This window comes from Apodemus sylvaticus, chromosome X (genome assembly GCF_947179515.1).
Source record: "Apodemus sylvaticus chromosome X, mApoSyl1.1, whole genome shotgun sequence".
Classification (NCBI taxonomy): domain Eukaryota; kingdom Metazoa; phylum Chordata; class Mammalia; order Rodentia; family Muridae; genus Apodemus; species Apodemus sylvaticus.
In genome coordinates, this window is record NC_067495.1 from 74,997,003 (window position 1) to 75,014,326 (window position 17,324).

Consider the following 17,324-nt stretch of genomic DNA (forward strand, 5'->3'; position numbering starts at 1 on the left):
AAACTGTATGTGCAGGGATCTCCATCTCATGTTATACCCAAAATAACATGGCATAGCTGAAAGATCTCTTTTCTTTTCGCATGGATGACCCCAATTTATAATGCCATTGATTGGCAATTTAGGCTTTAACATATATTTAACAAATTCCTATAAGCAATACCTTTTACACAGTCTTCTTAATCTCTTCACTTAGCCTCTGGCAAATATCAATCTATTTATTTTATCTCTATAGATTTATTAATATTCAAACTTTATGTCAATGTAATCATAATGTAATCTGTAGCTTTTGGATATATGTTATTTGCTAAACATCACAATTTTATTGGTATATTTGTTTGAATAATTTGAGACAGTGCCTATAGGCAGACCATTTGTCTTTGAACTTCCAATCTATCTGCCTCTTCTTTCTGATGTAACAAAAAGTAGAATTACTCTGCCCAAATGATAGGTATATGCTTATTTTTTCAGAATAATTACTGTATACATTCACTTATCTATCAGATCATTTTACAATTTTTGCAGCAATGCACAGAGGAGGTAATATCTGCATGGCTTTTGCAAGATCAATTTTATGTCACATATTCATTTTTGTTGGCAATATGCAGTATCTCATGAACAATTTTAACTGATTCTTAATCATGACTAATGGCATTAGGCATTTTTCATCTGTTTTCTGATACTCATAATTTCCTTGATAATTGATTCTTGAAACTATTATAAAGTTTAAGTATTCTTTAAGTATTATCTTCAAAGTTTTATGTTTCAGAAATGTGGCTCCCTAGGTAGCTTCCTCCATGCAGCAGAAACTTTCTCACTAAGACATGATACAGCATTAAAAGAAATTAAATATATGTGCTTTCTACTTATAATAATTGCTTAGGAACTGTTTTGCTCTTCAAGATGAATTTTACTTATTGTATCTAATTATAAATATTTATGAATATTTAAAATATTCAAATAATACTTCTATTAGATTAAGTTGAGTAATCAGGTTATTGAAGTCACTGTTTTTTGGCAGGATTAATGTACCTTTTCTCTGCACTTGTGACTAGAAAGAGATTATACAATGTAAGGAAATCTGAAATGCTTGAACCCTTTTGTATATGGCTAGTTTTCTTTGCTGTGTTCTACATGTTTTGAACAATCTCATGGGTTTGCTACCATAGTTTGAACACATGGGCACTATGATTATATTTTTCCAGATTACAACACTGAGGTAAGAAATCCTTTCTTCCTCTCAATTCTTAGTAGAAGAAAATAAATAGATTAATGTACTATACCATACTGATAGGCTTAATTTTGAACACTCTTTACAAAGAGCTTATATAAATACTCTGTGTTTATATTATCTCTGTATATAGTAAACTTATATTATCTCTGTATATAGTAAATTAACATATATTCACCAAAGAAAAACTGACATTAAAGTAGTAGCAAGGGGTTCAACAGTACATGTGATTATAATTGCTAAGAGCTCAGGACAAATAATGAAATCTCCCTACTTGTGTTGTTTCTTCTGGCTTCCATAACAATGATCAGAAGTTTAATGATTGAAAAGTATGCAGAGTTATACTTTTAATATTCTAAATCTCAGTAAGTATCTTTTATTCATAAATATTTAGTGTCAGGCCAGGAATATTGGTAGAGTAGTGTAGTTTGAGCATTACATCGATAGACTTTGAAAGATTATAAACTCATAGTCAACCATGACTACATAAAAATATCCTATTTTTTAAAAAAATATATTGTAAAAACATATTTGGGTTCAAATGATTCATTTTTTTACTTTATTTTTTAAAGAATTTATTTATTTATATATAAGCATACTGTATCTGTCCTCAGAAATACCAGAAGAGGCCATCAGATACCATTACAGATGGTTGTGAGCTACCATGTGGTTGCTGGGATTTGAACTCAGGACCTCTGGAAGAGAAGTCAGTGCTCGTAACCTCTGAGCCATCTCTCCAGACCTGAAATGATTTATTTTAATAACAAATGGAACCTATTTTTAAATTTGACTGTTTTGATTTGATGATGCACTTTAGTTCTGTATCTTTTGACATTAGATTCACATCATGTGTTATTTTAATACTTTCTTCCATAATGAAGTTTTTACTTTTAATTTTTGAAAATATAATTCTATCTAAAAACATATTTTTATATGACCAACTGAAGTTTTAAAATATCAATTGTATAGCAATGGAGATTTCAGTCAGTGTTAGACTTATTGCCTAGTATGGAAAAAGATATCATATTGTTACACAGAGCTCTTCATGTCAATGGGCAAATGTGAAGGTAAGATCTATTTTTTTCTTCTAAGAGTTCTATATTAGACTCTCTTTTAAACTAGCAGAATCTTTCCGGCTTTATTCTAATAAGTATATATTTTATGCATAGTTTTCAGAGTACTCTTTGGTTAGTAGACTTGTTAGTAACTTAATTTAGGATCTTAAAGTGTGACTTAAAAGATGAAAATCTAAAGCTTTACACTACAGATGAGACACAGTAACAGAAGTTACTCTGTACTGATAAATAGTAGGAGAAACAGAGATGTATATTTGATAAAAAGCATTTTATCATTTTTAAGGTAGATTAATCACACTGGAGGCATTTCTTATCAGGTCTTTTGCTAAATTCCAAAGACTAGATTGACTATATCTTTCCTGTGAGATTGAGTTTATGACACATGCTGTCTTTAATGGCTGTAATTTTTATACCTTATTTCCCATACAGTAAGTATACAAAACAAACAGACACACTTAAACACACACACACACACACACACACACACACACACACACAGACACACACACACTTGCGTTGATATCTGGCATTATCAAAAAAAAAAAATAGCCACCTAAAGAATTGTCTTTTGCTGATTTTCTCTGAAGCCTTTTTACAAGAAGGATATCAGTGAAATATACAAAACAACACATTTCTGTGTTTTCACTGCAGCTTGTTATCAGAAATTCTTTACCTTTGAAAAGTCTGAAAAATCAATATGATTTACTTGCTTTATGGAGCATGACATTGAAGACAGTTTTACCCATGCTGTATTGCCTTGTTCATTGAAGGGTGATACAGAATAAAAAGATAAAAATCAAATCTCTGTATTGCTAGTGATTTCAATCGCTCAAGAACATCTTGTTTTTTAAAGCTGAATTTTATTTATTATATTGAACAAGCAATGTTTATAAATACTTAAAATATTTCTCACATAATTTGACTATCCAAGGGATTCTATGTGAGACAATAGAAGGTATGTGACACAAAATAATATAAAAGGCATCAGAGATGCAGAAAAAATTAAAAACAATTGATGAAAAGAAAATATGCGGCACAGCTTGCTCTGGTGGCATGGAGCTTAGGTTCCAGTCCTGAGGCCTCTGGCTGGAGCCCTCAGATCTCTCCGCTTCCAGATCCAGATCAGCCTGGGCAGCAACACCACATCTCCAGGTCCTGCAAGAGGCAAGTGGGGCTTCCGGGCGGCCAGCGGGGAGAAGTCAGGGTGCTCTGGTGAAACCAGCAGGCCCCGGCAGAAGCCTCCAGGTGTCTGCTTTGGGATCTGAACAGCCTGGGCCACAGCACTCAGTCTCCAGGAAGTGCAGGAGACCTCTTGTACACCCAGAGGCAGTCTGGGAGAGCACACAGCTTGCTCTGGTGGCACAGAGCTTAGGTTCCAGTAATGAGGCCTCTAGCAGGAGCCCTCAGATCTCTTCACTTCCAGATCCAGATCAGCCTGGGCAGCAACACCACAGCTCCAGGTCGTGCAAGAGACAGGAGGGGCTTCCCGGGGGATGGCTGGGAGGAGTCAGTATGCTCTGGTGAATCAGGCAGGCCCCAGCAGGAGCCTTGAAGTGTCTGCTTAGGCATCTGAACAGCCTGGGCAACAGCACCCTGTCTCCAGGCAGTGTAGGAGGTAAGTTGTGCACCAGAGGCCAACTGGGAAGGGGCAGCTTGCACTGGTGAGTCCAGCATTGACAACACCAACTAACACCAGTGAAACTAGATGGCAAAAGACAAACACAGGAACGTCACTAACAGAAATCAAGGCAATATGGCAACATATGAACCCAATTCTCCTTTACCAGCATGTCCTGGATACCCCATCACACCAGTAAAACAAGATTTAGATTTAAAATCACTGGTCACGATGCTGATACAGGAACACATGAAGGACATACTTAAAGAAATTCAGGAGAAAATGGATGAAAAGTTAGAAGCCCTTGCAAGGGAAAAACAAAAATCATTGAAAGGAATCCAGGAGAATACAAAAGCCAATAAGGAGAAAACACAAAAAACACTTAAAGAAATACAGGAGAACTTTGGTCAACAGGCTGAGGTCATGAAAGAGGAAACACAAAAATCTCTTAAAGGATTACAGGAAACCACAAACAATCAAGTGAAGGAGCTAAGCAAAACCATTCAGGATCTAAAATCAGAAGTAGAAACAACTAAGAAAACTCAATGGGAGACAACTTTGGAGATAGAAAGCCTTGGGAAGAAATCAGAGGACATAGATGCAAATATCAACAACAGAATACAAGAGATAGAAGAAAGAATCTCAGATGCTGAAGATACCATAGAAACCATGGACTCAACAGTTAAAGAAAATGCAAAATGCAAAAAGCTTGTAACCTAAAATATCCAGGAAATCCAGGACACAATGAGAAGACCAAACTTAAGGATTATAGGCATAGATGAGAGTGAAGATTTACAACTTAAAGGGCCAGCAAATATTTTCAGTAAAATTATGGAAGAAAACTTCCCTAACCTAAAGAGAGAGATGCCCATGAAAATACAAGAAGCCTACAGAACTCCAAACAGACTGGACCAGAACAGAAATACTTCCTGTCACATAATAATTAAAACACCAAAGGTACTAAAGAAAGAAAGAATATCAAAGGCAGTAAGAGAAAAAGGCCAAGTAACATATAAAGGAAGACCTATCAGAATTACACCAGACTTCTCACCAGAGACTATGAAAGATAGAAGATCCTGGGCAGATCTCATGCAGACTCTAAGAGAACAAAAATGTCAGCCAAAACTACTGAATCACCATAGAAGGAGAAACTAAGATATTCCATGACAAAACCAAGTTTACCCAATATCTATCCACAAACTCAGCCCTACAAAGGATAATAGGACGAAAACACCAATACAAGGAGGGAAACTTCACCCTGGAAAAAGCAAGATAATAACCTTTCATCAAACCCAAAAGAAGTTAACCAATCAAATTTAAAAAATAACGTCAAAAATGACAGGAAGTAACAATCACTATTCCTTAATATCTCGTAAAATCAACGGACTCAATGCCCCAATAAAAAAACATAGACTGACTGGATACATAAACAGGACCCTACATTTTGGTGCTTACAGGAAACACACCTCAGTGTCAAAGACAAACACTACCTTAGAGAAAAAGGCTGGAAGACAATTTTACAAGCAAAGGATCTCAGGAAACAAGCTCGAGTAGCCATTTTTTTTTTATTCGATATATTTTTTAGCTACATTTCAAATGATTTCCCCTTTTCTAGCCACCCACTCCCCGAAAGTCCCGCAAGCCCCCTTCTCTCCCCCTGTCCTCCCACCCACCACTTCCCACTTCCCCATTCTGGTTTTGCCGAATAATGCTTCTCTCCCCCTGTCCTCCCACCCACCCCTTCCCACTTCCCAGTTCTAGTTTTGCTGAATACTGCTTCATTGAGTCTTTCCAGAACAAGGGGCCACTCTTCCTTTCTTCTTGTAACTCATTTGATGTGTAGATTATGTTTTGGGTAATCCAGGTTTCTACGTTAATATCCACTTATTAGTGAGTGCATACCATGATTCATCTTTTGAGTCTGGGTTACCTCACTTAGTATGATGTTCTCTAGCTCCATCCATTTGCCTAAGAATTTCATGAATTCATTGTTTCTAATGGCTGAATAGTACTCCATTGTGTAGATATACCACATTTTTTGCATCCACTCTTCTGTTGAGGGATACCTGGGTTCTTTCCAGCTTCTAGCAATTATAAATAGGGCTGCTATGAACATAGTAGAGCATATATCCTTATTACATGGTGGGGAAACCTCTGGGTATATGCCCAGGAGTGGTATAGCAGGATCTTCTGGAAGTGAGGTGCCCAGTTTTCAGAGGAACCGCCAGACTGATTTCCAGAGTGGTTGTACCAATTTGCAACCCCACCAGCAGTGGAGGAGTGTTCGTCTTTCTCCACACCCTCTCCAACACCTGCTGTCTCCTGAATTTTTAATCTTAGCCATTCTGACTGGTGTAAGGTGAAATCTCAGGGTTGTTTTGATTTGCATTTCCCTAATGACTAATGAAATTGAGCATTTTTTTAAGATGCTTCTCCGCCATCCGAAGTTCTTCAGGTGAGAATTCTTTGTTTAACTCTGTACCCATTTTTATTAGGGTTATTTGGATTTCTGGAGTCTAACTTCCTGAGTTCTTTATATATATTGGATATTAGCCCTCTAACTGATGTAGGATTGGTGAAGATCCTTTCCCAATTTGTTGGTTGCCAATTTGTCCTCTTGATGGTGTCCTTTGCCTTACAGAAACTTTGTAATTTTATGAGGTCCCATTTGTCAATTCTTGATCTTAGAGCATACGCTATTGGTGTTCTGTTCAGAAACTTTCTTCCTGTACAGATGTCCTCAAGGGTCTTACCCAGTTTCTTTTCTATTAGCTTCAGAGTGTCTGGCTTTATGTAGAGGTCCTTGATCCAATTGAATTTGAGTTTAGTACAAGGAGACAAGGATGGATCAATTCTCGTTCTTCTGCAAGCTGACCTCCAGTTGAACCAGCACCATTTGTTGAAAAGGCTATCTTTTTTCCATTGGATGTTTTCAGGCTCTTTGTCGAGGATCAAGTGGCCATAGGTGTGTGGGTTCATTTCTTGATCTTCAATCCTGTTCCATTGATCCTCCTGCCTGTCACTGTACCAATACCATGTAGTTTTTAACACTATTGCTCTATAGTATTGCTTGAGGTCAGGGATACTGATTCCCACAGAATTTCTTTTGTTGCTGAGAATAGTTTTAGCTATCCTGGGTTTTTTGTTATTCAGGATGAATTTGATAATTGCTCTTTCAAACTCTGTGAAGAATTGAGTTGGGATTTTGATGTGCATTGCATTGAATCTCTATATTGCTTTTGGAAAAATGGCCATGTTAACTATATTGATTCTACTGATCCATGAGCATGGGAGGTTTTCCCATTTTTTGAGGTCTTCTTCCATTTCCTTCTTCAAAGTCTCGAAGTTCTTGTCATACAGATCTTTCACATGTTTGGCAAGAGTCACCCCATGATACTTTATACTGTTTGTGGCTATTGTGAAGGGGGTCATTTCCCTAATTTCTTTGTCAGCCTGCTTATCCTTTGAGTATAGGAAGACTACTGATTTGCTTGAGTTGATTTTATAACATGCCACTTGGCTGAAGTTGTTTATCAGCTGTAGGAATTCTCTAGTGGAGTTTTTTGGGTCACTTAGGTAGACTATCATGTCGTCTGCAAATAATGATAGTTTGACGTCTTCCTTTCCAATTTGTATCCCTTTGACCTCCTTATGTTATCAAATTGCCCGAGCTAGTACCTCAAGTACAATATTGAAAAGATAAGGAGAAAGGGGGCAGCCCTGTCTAGTCCCTGATTTTAGTGGGATTGCTTCAAGTTTCTCTCCATTTAGTTTGATGCTGGCTACCGGTTTGCTGTATATTGCTTTTACTATGTTTAGGTATGGGCCTTGAATTCCTGTTCTTTCCAAGACTTTAAGCATGAAAGGATGCTGAATTTTGTCAAATGCTTTTTCAGCATCCAATGAAATGACCATGTGATTTTTTTCTTTGAGTTTGTTTATGTAGTGGATTGCATTGATGGATTTGCGTATATTGAACCAACCCTGCATTCTCAGGATAAAGCCTACTTGATCATGGTGGATTGATGTGTTCTTGGATTCGGTTGGCAAGAATTTTATTGAGTATTTTTGCATCGATGTTCATAAGGGAAATTGGTCTGAAGTTCTCTTTCTTTGTTGGATCTTTGTGTGGTTTTGGTATCAGCTTAATTGTGGCTTCGTAGAAGGAATTGGGTAGGGTTCCTTCTGTTTCTATTTTGTGGAATAGTTTGAAGAGTATTGGTATTAACTCTTCTTTAAGGTCTGATAGATTTCTGCACTGAAACCATCTGGTCCTGTGCATTTTTTGGTTGGAAGACTTTCTATGACTGCTTCTATTTCTTTAGGCATTATGGGACTGTTTAGATGATCTATTTGGTCCTGATTTAATTTTGGCATTTGGTATCTGTCAAGGAAATTGTCCATTTCCTCCAGATTCTCCAGTTGTGTTGAATACAGGCTCTTGTAGTAGGATCTGATGATTTTTTGGATTTCCTCAGTTTCTGTTGTTATATCTCCCTTTTCATTTCTAAGTTTGTTAATTTGGATACTTTCTCTGTGCCCTTTGGTCAGTCTGGATAAAAGTTTATCTATCTTGTTGATTTTCTCAAAGAACCAGCTCCTGGTTTTGTTGATTCTTTGTATGGTTCTCTTTGTTTCTACTTGATTGATTTCAGCACTGACTTTGATGATTTCCTGCCTTCTACTCCTCCTGGGTGAAAGAGCTTCTTTTTGTTCCAGGGCTTTCAGGTGTGTCATTAAGATGGTAATGTATGCTCTCTCCATTTTCTTTTTGGAGGCACTCAGGGCTATGAAATTTCCTCTTAGCACTGCTTTCATTGTGTCCCATAGATTTGGGTATGTTGTGTCTTCATTTTCATTGTGTTCTAAAAAGTCTTTAATTTCTTTCTTTATGTCTTCCTTGACCAAGCTATCATTGAGTAGATTATTGTTCAGTTTCCACATGTATGTGGGTTTTCTGTTGTTTTTGTTGCTATTGAAGACCACTTTTACACCACAGTGATCTGATAGGAGGCATGGGATTAGTTCGATCTTCTTATATTTGTTGAGGTCTGTTTTGTGACCAATTATATGCTCGATATTGGAGAAGGTACCATGAGGTGCTGAGAAAAAGGTATATCCTTTTGCTTTAGGATAGAATGTTCTATATATATCTGTTAAATCTAATTGGTCCAAAGCTTCAATTAGTTTCATTGTGTTCCTGTTTAGTTTCTGTTTTCCTGATTTGTCCATTGAAGAAAGTGCAGTGCTGAAGTCATCCACAATTATTGTGTTAGGTGCAATATGTGCTTTGAGCTTTAATTAAGTTTCTTTTACGAAAGAGTGTGCCCTTGCTTTTGCAGCATAGATGTTCAGGATTGAGAGTTCTTCGTGTTGTATTTTTCCTTTGACCAGCAAGAAGTGTCCCTCAGAGTCTCTTTTGATGATTTTGGGTTGAAAGTCAATTTTATCTGATATTGAAATGGCTACTCCGGCCTTTTTCCTGAGACCATTTGCTTGTAAAATTGTCTTCCAGCCTTTTCCTCTAAGGTAGTGTTTGTCTTTGACCCTTAGGTGTGTTTCCTGTAAACAGCAAAATGTAGGGTCCTGTTTACGTATCCAGTCAGTTAGTCTATGTCTTTTTATTGGGGCATTGAGTCCATTGATGTTAAGAGATATTAAGGAATAGTGATTGTTACTTCCTGTCATTTTTGACGTTATTTTTTAAATTTGATTGGTTAACTTCTTTTGGGTTTGATGAAAGGTTACTATCTTGATTTTTCCAGGGTGATGTTTCCTTCCTTGTATTGGTGTTTTCCTCCTATTATCCTTTGTAGGGCTGGGTTTGTGGATAGATATTGGGTAAACTTGGTTTTGTCATGGAATATCTTAGTTTCTCCATCTACTGTGATTGAGATTTTTGCTGGATATAGTAGTTTTGGCTGGCATTTGTGTTCTCTTAGAGTCTGCATGAGATCTGCCCAGGATCTTCTAGCCTTCATAGTCTCAGGTGAAAAGTCTGCTGAGATTCTGATAGGTCTTCCTTTATATGTTACTTGGCCTTTTTCTCTTACTGCCTTTAATATTCTTTCTTCCTTTAGTACATTTGGTGTTTTGATTATTATGTGACAGGAAGTATTTCTCTTCTGGTCCAGTCTGCTTGAAGTTCTGTAGGCTTCTTGTATATTCATGGGCATCTCTCTCTTTAGGTTAGGGAAGTTTTCTTCCATAATTTTATTGAAGATATTTGCTGGCCCTTTAAGTTGTAAATCTTCACTCTCATCTATGCCTATAATCCTTAGGTTTGGTCTTCTCATTGTGTCCTGGATTTCCTGGATATTTTGGGTTACAAGCTTTTTGCATTTTGCATTTTCTTTAAGTGTTGAGTCCATGGTTTCTATGGTAACTTCAGCATCTGAGATTCTTTCTTCTATCTCTTGTATTCTGTTGTTGATATTTGCATCTATGTCCCCTGATTTCTTCCCAAGGCTTTCTATCTCCAAAGTTGTCTCCCATTGAGTTTTCTTAGTTGTTTCTACTTCTGATTTTAGATCCTGGATGGTTTTGCTTAGCTCATTCACTTGCTTGTTTGTGCTTTCCTGTAATTCTTTAAGAGATTTTTGTGTTTCCTCTTTCATGACCTCAGCCTGTTGACCAAAGTTCTCCTGTATTTCTTTAAGTGTTTTTTGCATTTCCTCCTTATTGGCTTTTGTATTCTTCTGGATTTCTTTCAATGATTTTTGTGTTTCCCTTGCAAGGGCTTCTAACTTTTGATCCATTTTCTCCTGAATTTCTTTAAGTATGTCCTTCATGTGTTCCTGTACCAGCATCATGACCAGTGATTTTAAATCCAAATCTTGTTTTACTGATGTGATGGGGTATCCAGGACATGCTGGTAAAGGAGAATTGGGTTCAGATGTTGCCATATTGTCTTGATTTCTGTTAGTGACGTTCTTGTGTTTGCCTTTTGCCATCTAGTTCTCACTGGTGTTAGTTGGTCTTGTCAATGCTGGACTCACCAGTGCAAGCTGCCCCTTCCCAGGTGGCCTATGGTTTACAGCTTACCTCCTGCACTGCCTGGAGACAGGGTGCTGTTGCCCAGGCTCTCAGATCCCGAAGCAGGCACCTGAAGGCTCTTGCTGGGGTCCGCTGGATTCACCGGAGCACACCGACTTCTCCCTGCTGGCCTTCTGGAAGCCCCTCTTGCCTCTTGCACGACCTGGAGATGTGGTGTTGCCGCCTAGGCTGATCGGGATCCGGAAGCAGAGAGGTCTGAGGGCTACCGTCAGAAGCCTCTGGACTGGAGCCTAAGCTCTGTGCCACAGGAGCAAGCTGTGCTGTGAGCTCCCAGACTGCCTCTGGGTGCACACCAGTTCTCCTGCACTTCCTGGATACTGAGTGCTGTGGCCCAGGCTGTTCAGATCCCAAAGCAGGCACCTGAAGGCCCCTGCTGGGGCCCGCTGGATTCCCCGGAGCACACCGACTTCTCCCTGATGGCCGCTGGGCTGGAGTAGCCATTTTAATATCAGATAAAATTGACTTTCCACCCAAAGTCATCAAAAGAGACTCTGAGGGACACTTCTTGCTGGTCAAAGGAAAAATACAACAAGAAGAACTCTCAATCCTAAACATCTATGCTCCAAATGCAAGGGCACCCTCTTTTGTAAAAGAAACTTTACTAAAGCTCAAAGCACACAATGCACCTAACACAATAATTGTGGGTGACTTCAACACTGCACATTCCTCAATGGACCGATCAGGAAAACAGAAACTAAACAGGAACACAATGAAACTAATTGAAGCTTTGGACCAATTAGATTTAACATATATATATATATATATATATATATATATATATATATATATATATATATATATATATATGTAACATTCTATCCTAAAGCAAAAGAATATACCTTTTTCTCAGCACCTCATGGTACCTTCTCCAATATCGAGCATATAATTGGACACAAAACAGACCTCAACAAATATAAGAAGATCGAACTAATCCCATGCCTCCTATCAGATCACTATGGAGTAAAAGTGGTTTTCAATAGCAACAAAAACAACAGAAAACCCACATACATGTGGAAACTGAATAATATTCTACTCAATGATACCTTGATCAAGGAAGAAATAAAGAAAGAAATTAAAGACTTTTTAGAACACAATGAAAATGAAGATACAACATACCCAAATCTATGGGACACAATGAAGGCAGTGCTAAGAGGAAAACAAATAGCCCTGAGTGCCACCAAAAAGAAAATGGAGAGAGCATACTTTACCATCTTAATGACACACCTGAAAGCCCTGGAACAAAAGGAAGCTATTTCACCCAGGAGGAGTAGAAGGCAGGAAATCATCAAACTCAGTGCAGAAATCAATCAAGTAAAAACAAAGAGAACCATACAAAGAATCAACAAAACCAGGAGCTGGTTCTTTGAGAAAATCAACAAGATAGATAAACCCTTAGCCAGACTGACTACAGGGCACAGAGACATTATCCAGATTAACAAACTTAGAAATGAAAAGGGAGATATAACAACAGAAACTGAGGAAATTCAAAAAATCATTAGATTCTACTACTAAACCCTATACTCAATACAACTGGAGGATCTGGAGGAAATGGACAGTTTCCTAGACAGATATCAGACCCCAAAGCTAAATCTGGATCAAATAGATCATCTAAACAGTCCCATAACACCCAAAGAAATAAAAAAGGGTCATAGAAAGTCTCCCAACCAAAAAAAGCATGGGATCAGATGGCTTCATTGAAGAATTCTATCACATCTTCATAGAAGACCTAACACCAATACTCTTCAAACTATTCCACAAAATAGACACAGAAGGAACTCTACCCAACTTGTTCTATGAAGCCACAATTAAGCTGATACCAAAACCACACAAAGATCCAACACAGAAAGAGAATTTCAGGCCAATTTCTCTTATGAATATTGATGCAAAAATACTTAATAAAATTCTTGCCAACCGAATCCAAGAACACATCAAATTGATCATCCACCATGATCAAGTAGGCTTCATCCGAGGGATACAGGGATGGTTCAATATAAGGAAATCCATCAATGCTATCTACTACATAAACAAACTCAAAGAAAAAAAAACCCATATGATCTTCTCATTAGATGCAGAAAAAGCATTTGACAAAATCCAGCATCCTTTCATGCTAAAAGTATTGGAAAAAACAGGAATTCAAGGCCCATACCTAAACATCGTTACAGTAATATACATCAAACCGGTAGCCAACATTAAACTAAATGGAGAGAAACTTGAAGCAATCCCACTAAAATCAGGGACTAGACAAGGCTGTCCTCTCTCCGTATCATTTCAATATAGTACTTGAAGTTCTAGCTAGAGCAATTAGACAACATAAGGAGGTCAAATGGATACAAATTTTAAAGGAAGAAGTCAAATTATCACTATTTGCAGATGACATGATAGTCTACTTAAGTGACCCGAAAACCTCCACCAGAGAATTTTTACAGCTGATAAACAACTTCAGCAAACTGGTTGGTTATAAAATCAACTCAAGCAAATTAGTTGCCTTCCTATACTCAAAGGATATGCAGGCTGAGAATGAAGTTAGGGAAACGACACCCTTCAAAATAGCCACAAACAATATAAAGTATCTTGGTGTGACTCTAACCAAACAAGTGAAAGATCTATATGACAAGAACCTCAGGTCTCTGAAGAAGGAAATCGAAGAAGACCTCAGAAAATGGAAAAATCTGCCATGCTCATGGATTGGCCGGATTAATATAGTTAAAATGGCCACCTTGCCAAAAATGATCTACAGATCCAATGTAATCCCCATCAAAATCCCAACCCAGCTCTTCACAGAGTTAGAAAAAGCAATTCTCAAATTCATCTGGAATAACAAGAAACCCAGGATAGCTAAAACTATTCTCAACAACAAAAGAAATTATGGGGGAATCACTATCCCTGACTTCAAGCAATACTACAGCGTAATAGTGTTAAAAACTGCATGGTATTGGCACAGTGACAAACACGTGGACCAATAGAATAGAATTGAAGATCCAGAAATGAATCCACACACCCATTGTCACTTGATCTTTGACAAAGGAGCCAAAAACATCCAGTGGAAAAAAGATAGCCTTTTCAACAAATGGTGCTGGATCAATTGGAGGTCAGCATGCAGAAGAATATGAATTGATCCATTCTTATCTCCATGTACTAAACTTCACTCCAAGTGGATCAAGGACCTCCATGTAAAACCAGACACACTGAAACTAATAGAAAAGAAACTGGGGAAGACCCTTGAGGACATGGGCACAGGGAAAAGTTCCTGAACAGAACACAAATAGCTTATGCCCTAAGATCAAGAATTGACAAATGGGACCTCATAAAATTACAAAGTTTCTGTAAGGCAAAGGACACTGTTAAAAGGACAAAATGGCAACCATCAAATTGGGAAAGGATATTAACCCACCCCACATCTGATAGAGGGCTAATATCCAATATATACAAAGAACTCAAGAAGTTAGACCCCAGGGAACCAAATAACCCTATTAAAAATGGGGTAGAGATCTTAACAAAGAAGTTTCACCTGAAGAAATTTGGATGGCCGAGAGGCACCTTAAGAAGTGCTCAACATCATTAGTCATTAGGGAAATGCAGATCAAAACAACCCTGAGATTTTACCTTACACCAGTCAGAATGGCTAAGATCAAAATCTCAGGAGACAGCAGGCGTTGGCAAGGATGTGGAGAAAGAGGAACACTCCTCCACTGCTGTTGGGGCTGTAAGATGGTACAACCACTGTGGAAATCAGTCTGGAGGTTCCTCAGAAAACTGGACATGACACTTCCGTTGGACCCTGCTATACCTCTCCTGGGCATACACCCAAAGGATTCCCTGGCATGCAATAAAGACACATGCTCCATTATGTTCATAGCAGCCTTATTTATAATAGCCAGAAGCTGCAAAGAACCCAGATGCCCCTCAAAGGAGGAATGGATACAGAAAATGTGGTATATTTACACAATGGAATACTACTCAGCAATTAGAAACAATGAATTCACAAAATTTTTAGGCAAATGGTTTGATCTGGAAAATATCATCCTAAGTGAGGTAACCCAATCACAAAAGAATACACGTGGAATGCAATCTCTGATAAGTGGATATTAATTAGTCCAGAAGCCCTGAATACCCAAGGCACAAATCACATAACAAATGACTCCCATGAAGAAGTATGGAGAGGGTACTGATCCTGGAAAGGATTGATCTATCATGGGAAGTGAATATAAGGACAGAGAAAAAGGAGTGAGGTGATTGGAGAAGGGATGGAGAGAAGAAGGTTTATGGGACATATGGAGAGGGGGGATCTGGGAAAGGGGAAATCATTTGGAATGTAAACAAAGAATATAGAAAATAAAAATATTAAAAAAAAATTAAAAAAAAAGAAAATATGCAGTTTAATCTTAGTCCCTCTGTCAGTCTGTCATATTGTACTTACTCAGAGAACATTATGAAACTATAATAATAATAATAATAATAATAATTTATACCTATAGAGTTTGTATTTTATGACTCATAATTTATATTTATATTGTTAAGAAAGCTTTTGCCCTGTGACATATCAGTTTACTTTGTTATTTTGTCTTTTTTTTTTTTTTTTTTTTAACAGAGCTGAGGACCGAACCCAGGGCCTTGCGCTTGCTAGGCAAGCGCTCTACCACTGAGCTAAATCCCCAACCCCATCAGTTTACTTTGAAAACAGGGAATAGAACAGATTCTTAGTAGTATTTATGGCTTGACGATATTAGATAACTGTCATTTCATAACATGTATAAATTATGACAAAGGAGATTCTTACCTACAATTTAGGAGGAAAAGTGTTGAAAAATAGTACTGAAATTCTGAGCACAAGTTGAAGAGGTAAAGAAATGACAGATATCACAACAAGCAAGCTTTTATACCCTCCAAAGGTCTACCTCAATCAATTGTATATCTGGACAGAGGATGCTTATGTGTAAGAACAACATCCTTTAATCCTGGTAAACGTAATCTCAAATGCACAAAAATATATAAAAGTTATTTAGAATTCTTACTTTATCATAGGAGTACAACTAAAACTTCCAATCTTGTATATATGTTAGCAAGTCATCTACCACTACTCTATGTCCTCAACTAGAATAATTTTTTTTTTATTTTAACTAAAATAATTGAGGTAGAATAGACGGTACAGTGTACAATAATGATTTTTAGGTAAATATGAGGACCTGAGTTCAGATACTAGCATCTATCTAAAAGCCATACATGGTTTCATATTCCTGTAAAACAGAAGATTTTGGGGGTTTGCTAATAAGAGAGCAAGCTCCAGATTCAATGAGTAAACTGACCTCAAGACAATGAGAAGCAACAATGATAAAGCAGAACATCAGACCTCCACTTAATTCCACATAAGCATATGATACGGTATACAAAAATTCACACAAATACCACATGCACACATAAGCATACACATACACACAAAACATAATACTTAAAGATAATCTCGAATTTACTTTATATAAAATATGAACATCATAACTTCAATAGCTTTGGTTTTTATATCAATTACATGGTGACAAACTGCTATTATCATCTGCAAATGTTTTCTCTGTGTTCTAATTATCTTACCATAAAATAATTTCTATATTTTACCCCCCAACAACTTATTTTAGTGTTGGAATTTTGAGAGTTCTGAGAGCAACTGAACCTTTCTCAACCCTGTAGTGCTTAGTTTGAGCAACAAGGGTTCTGAAAACTGAATGGATACTAAATCCAACCCAATTCAGAGACTTTGGGGTTCTTATGTAATGAATCCAGAGTATGAAAGTCAGTGGCCACAAATTATGAAATCTAGAAAGAAGTATTCAGCTTAGGGAAAGAAAAAAGAGCTCTTTTACAGCAAGGAAGTCCCACTCCCTGCCCCCACCACAAGAGTGGAATAATATTAAGACTCATTGCCTTGGAGTTAATTTGGCTTTCCTGGATGGAGAACATTAAGGATATGTGTGTGTGTATGTGTGTGTGTGTGTGTGTGTGTGTGTGTGTGTGTGAGAGAGAGAGAGAGAGAGAGAGAGAGAGAGAGAGAGAGAGAGAGAGTGTTCTGGGGGGCAGGGGTCAATCTGTTTTTACTCCAGATATTAGGTTCCGTAATTTGATCCTCAGAATGGTTTTCAGGAAAATAGTAACATTTAAGAGAAAAGATATAAGAGAAAATCAAATCCACTTACTGGCATCTCCAGCCTCTGGCCATGGCAAAAGAAGATACTTTTTTGGTCTAGATACTTCTGGCACTTCTAGACTTTGGGAAAAACAAAAATAATTTAATTTATACAGACATTTCTAACTTTTAGTCACAAAAGAACATCATCGATTCTGTTTGTTTTTGTTGTTT